Source organism: Amaranthus tricolor, chromosome 3, assembly GCF_026212465.1.
Source record: "Amaranthus tricolor cultivar Red isolate AtriRed21 chromosome 3, ASM2621246v1, whole genome shotgun sequence".
In the NCBI taxonomy this organism is placed as follows: domain Eukaryota; kingdom Viridiplantae; phylum Streptophyta; class Magnoliopsida; order Caryophyllales; family Amaranthaceae; genus Amaranthus; species Amaranthus tricolor.
This window is the reverse complement of record NC_080049.1, coordinates 21,393,435-21,399,302: the sequence shown is the minus strand read 5'-3', so window position 1 is coordinate 21,399,302 and position 5,868 is coordinate 21,393,435.

Here is a 5,868-nt window from a genome sequence, read left to right as displayed (position 1 = left end):
ATCAACGATCACCATTTGAATCGGATATCGACCTACACACAATCTCTAAACACATATTTGCTTAAGTGTAGTCATCATCAAAACTCAAGAGGTCCAACAATTACAAAGGAGGTTCTTGCTAAAGTGGTACTCGTGTTGCAGAAGATGGGAGCACCCACTGTTGACTTGGAAAACCTGATTGTCAAGGATCAGCAAAGTCAACATGGGGATCCTAACGCTTCGGTCGAGCCAACACCCGAGCCCATTACCCCCGTAGCACCCAAGTCCATTACTAACCCTAAAGGGTAAAATCCCACATCGGAGACCATGAACTCCGTTGCTCAAAATCCGGAGCGAACTCTCGAGTCAGTGGTACAAGTACATAGTTTTTAAATATATAAGCACTTATTAATTTAAATTACAGCGTGTTTTAATATTTTATTATGATGCTTATTATACTAAACGACACAGTTTTCAGGAGGCGACTCCTTGTTCTCTTTTGTTGCCTCAGTTAGGTGTTGCTAGTGATGGCGACTTAACTGAGGTTGCATATGATGTGGCACAACTAACCAAAGAGGGCCAAACAGTGCATTCGATGCCTGTTACAAGTAGCCACATCAGTGTGACCGTGGAAATTATTCTAAAGGGGTTTGAAGATTTCTCACTCTCGGTTCCAATGCCAGAATGGAGCCTTGAGAAACTATTAGACGCCCTAGGTTGTTTCGTCACATGGCCATATGTTTGGGTCCGATTCACTACCATGGTAATAATCATGTATCTTCTTTTTTTTTTATTTTTTTAATTGCATACTTACACTAATTTAATTTTATAAATTGAGAAAGCAAGAGTCCAAAGGGCTCTAGGAGAGAGATCGGTTCCTCATCAAAGGTGTCGACTGGGTCAAACTCATTGGCAATCACTCCAATTTTGATTGATGCGGAGCTAAAAGATCTCTCTCAAGATTGCAAATGGCTGCACACATGTGCATCTCGCCTGCGTAAGGAGGACCCAATCATTCTAACCCTGCAGAATGAACAATTCTGCTTTGTTGAGAGCCCATTTGTAATTATTGGTCCTAGTGACATTGGGCAATTTTTGAAAGGAGAAATGCTGAATGTAGCTCTTATCCATGTCTACATGAGGTGATGTTCATTATCTTACAATTTAGGCATTATTTTTTAATTATATTAACAACCGAATTACTGACAAAATTTTCTTATTCATGAGTTTAGTGCGGCTTATGAGGAGCTAAATTCTTGCGAACCTCTAATAAAAATTGGATGGTTTTGTCCGGAGTGGATTTCGGGTACTAAAAGCGTAAATGATTCAAATGACGTCAAAGCATACATTGAGACTGCTTTGAATAATTCCCTTGCATCTAAACACACATAATCTCTAATTTGTTGATTTAAAATTTGTGTTTGTAGTTTGCATTGGATACTTTTGGTCATATGTCCTTTAACGAACATTGTGCACGTCTTCGACTCGTTACAAAAACCTCTAAGCCCGCCTCGCAACACAAAATTCAAAGCCTTGTTAAATGCGTACGTAATTTTATAAATTTTACCAATTTTCATTTAATTAAGTGTTATATATATATCTATAAATAGTATTACATTAATATTATTACATGCATTGATATATAAATAGTTATACTTTTCCCTTGCGTTTTAGCACAATGAAGAAAGTGCGTGCAAAAATGGGATTTATATCCAGAGCCACATTTACGAAATACATAGCAGTATAGGTAGACAACACTATTCATTTTATGGGTTTTAAGCTTTTTTTGGACTTTCGCGCATAAAGTAGCTCAAACTTGGTTTGTTTTGCACGAAACTTGGCACACAACACTATTTGGTATATATTATTGTGTCGAAGTGGTTAGAATTGAAAATAATAGTCATATGCTAGAAATTACGTGTTAAGTTGCGATTTTATGGTTTTTCAAGCTTTTTTGGCACTTTCGCGCATAAAGTAGCTCAAACTTGGTTTATTTTGCACAAAACTTGTCACACAACACTATTTGGTATATATTATTGTGTTGAAGTGGTTAGAATTGAAAATAATAGTCATATGCTAGAAATTACGTGTTAAGTTGCGATTTAATGGGTTTTTAAGCTTTTTTGGCACCAACATCTATTTTCTCTTAGTGCTTTTGACAAGCTGATAATACCGTTGATTGCGGCTACTACACTCTCAAATACATGGACGATATCTGACAATCCGTGAAGGAGGTTGGAGTTGAAAACATTGACGCCGTAAGTATTTGTTACGTTCTTAAATTATAATTATATATTTACTCTTGGTAAAATCTAATATTTATGTATCATTTAATTTAATATTATATTATAGGTTTTATACGACATTTCAAGGAAAACACGCCTTTTGAGAGATGGAGAAATGCGCCAATTGAAAGACAAGATTGTCGCGTATCTTGCTAATTTTTGCTTTTGGTAAATTATGTAATTAGTTTACATTTAGGACTTTAATTTGTATATGTACATACATAATATTATATATATGATCGAGAGATTACAAAGAGAATATTGGTGATAATTGGTGATTATCATTGGATTATTGGATTAATCATTGTTTACATTGTACATTGTTGGATTATTTATTAGTATTAAACGAAAAAAGCAAAAAAAATAAAAAGTTATATATATGCTGCGGGCCTCCATAAAACTGCAGCATATAGGGCAAAACTATATGCTGCGGTTTTAAGGAGGCCCGCAGCATATAGTCTTGCACTATATGCTGCGGTTTTAAGGAGGCCCTCAGCATATGGTTGACTTTTCTGTTGCGGTTTTAAACCGCAACATTTATAATAGGCCATCTGCTACTATCACTAATGCTTGGCGCCAAAAACGCAGCATAATATGGGCAAAAAACCGCAGCAAATGAGATTTTTTCCACCAGTGGATCCATGATTCGATAAGGGTCTTAATTGTAGAAAAGTTCGTATATTCTACCTTTACTTACATATAAATACAAGTTAAAAATATATCGTCATTGTAATTATGAAAACTTATGTATTTATTGATTTGTAGTTTATAAATGATTATTAGTAATAATTCTTTTAGGCGGAACTAGAGGTGTTCATTCGGGTGATGGGGTTGGTTTCGGACGGGTGTCATTCGATTCGGTTGTATTTCGGATCTGTTATTTTTCGGCTGTGTGTTACAACGGGTCACACTTGGGTCGAGTCGGTTAATCACGGTTCGGTTGGAGATCAGTTATTCAAGCTATCAGGTTAGCATCGGCTCGGTGTCGGTTGAAGTTCGTGTTGAGTGTCAATCGGTCTCAGGTTGTCATCGGTTACTAATTAGTTCGGTTTTGTCGAGTACAGATCGGGTTCGGGTTTTTTTTTAACAGAATTCAGCTACGTAGTATTAATTACTATTGGTTGAATCAATATCAGTCATTTTTTAATTGATGACAAGATTCTCTTTACTTCAAGCAAAATAGTTAAAATGCAAATCAATTAGTAATCATTATTACTTTGTTACTTTTACTTGTTTGATCGAAAATTAAAATTATAATGTTCCATCAATTTTCATCTAATTTGATTAAAAATAGTTAAATAAATATTGACCATTGATTATTAACTCTAAACATATGAAACCATGTATTTATAAAATTTAATTTATTAAAATATTTAACACTTTATTAGATTAACTAATAAGATGAATGAATATGAGTCTATCATACTTATATGTTAAAAATCGGTTCAGTTTTAAAGCAGTTCGATCTAAAATTCGTTCGGGTTAAGTCGGTTTAAGCCGGATAGAATTCGGTTTCGAGCATGATTCGGGTCGGATATGACTCGGGTCGGTCATTATTAGGTTCGGGTAATCTCGGTTAACGGTTATGTGTCGGTTACAGCTCGGGTTCAGCTTTTCCATTTTCGGTTGTCAACCGGTTCGGGTAATGTCGGTTCGATAAACCTAAAAAAGGAACACATTTTCGGGTCGGTTTACTTTCGGTTTCGGTTCTGGTTTTTGAGTTGGGTCACTTTTGAACAGCTCTAGGTGGAACTCATTGGGGTGAAAATGATGATAATGAAAAATATTTTTTTTGATAAATTAAAAGATAAAATTAAATAAATTTCTATTTATAGCTCAAAATTTTAAAGATGAACTAACATGAACAAATATGACTAACAATCATTAAAAATTTGAAAAAAATAAGATTATTTAACAACTTTATTCCAAAAACAAGCTTCGGAAAAACTTAATTCCCAAAATTAGCATCCGTACATTCAAACCTAGGTTTGTTGTAAAGTCGCACTTACTAACAGCGGAATAAATAAATAAATAAATATATATATTACTAAAGCCTAATTTCGCTGTTATTAACAGCGACTTATTGCGAGTTAAGTTTCCAGTCCTCCTTCTTCTTCGTCATTTCAATTTACTTCTTTATTCCAACCTACGAGATCTTCCTCTTCTTTTCATCATTAAATCAACTTCAATCCTTCAATTAATCTCATCATATTCCAAGTTTCTACTACTAATTAGTTCTGTCATCTTCCTACGTTCACTTAAGGTAATATTTTTTTGTGTTTTTTTTCCATTTTCGAAAATTAGGGTTCACCTCATGTTCATGAACTTTCACATAAATGCAGGTTCTTAAACTTGAAATTTGGAACTTCTTGTTGATCTACAGCCTATTAAGGTACGTTTTTATTATAAATTTTTAGTTTAATGTAGAAGATGTTTGAGTTTAATGTAGAGAATGTTTGAATGGGAACCCTAAATTTGAGTTTAATTTAGAGAATGTTTGAATGCAAAACCTAAATTTAATGAATGTTGTTATGTAGTATATATTTATGAACTTGATGGTGATGTTGATTTTGTACGTATTGTTGTAGAAATGGCTTCATTTCGTGTGACTGTTGTATGCTTTTTTTACTGTTGTATACTTTTGGAATGGTTTAATTCGATCAAGTAGTAACAATGTTAAGTATGTTGGGGGAAGACGTAAACTGTTTGCATGCAACTCAAACATAGATTTGAATGAATTTAAACATTTTATATGCTCCAAGGTTGGCATTGACACTACAAGAAGTACAATATGAGTGGAGATTTGTTAGCTTTTCCAGTTGAGGATGAGGAGGCTATAGATGCAATGTGGGAGTATTCAAAGTCTACCTCTATTCGTTCTTTAGAGTTATATGTAGAAGAGGTACCCCTAGGGAATCAAGATGTCAATGTTATGGAAACAAATGCATGCCTAAATGTAACTTCTTCTGATCTTTCTCATACGCCCTTCCCTACCCAAGAAACCCAAAATCCCTTTATGCCATCATCCTCTTATCCTTCTAATGAACCCAATCAACTTCAATTTCAAGTCACAAATGATGATACTTTTAACTTAGAAGATACAAATGAGCCTTGGGGTGATGTTAATAGTGAGAGTAATGAATTCGTAGAAGCTCCTGCTGAGGACGATGTAGGTGTTGACGAGGAGGCTTTAGCTAATGACATGAGCTTAAGCAACATTCCAACAATCATTGCTTCGACACCTTATGCACTAGTTCCCCCTGTAGATGAACACGTAGAGGAGAACTCTTGGAGGTCTTGGGATTGTGATACAACCTACACCGATGTAGGAGAGTTTCAAAACGGTATGATGTTTGATAACAAGGATGCGTTGTTGGATGCAGTTAGATTGTATCATATTCGTAGGAACGTTGAGTACCGAACTGAGACTTCAATCAAACCGTGCTCACCTTGAAGTGTAAGAGAGGGTGTGCTTGGAGGCTTAGGGCTAGGAAGATCTCCTATTCACCTTCATGGGAGATTGTTACATATAAAGGGAAGCATGGGGGTTGTGAATTAAGTACTGAAAATGTGTCAGACGGACACATTCATTTGACATCTTCCG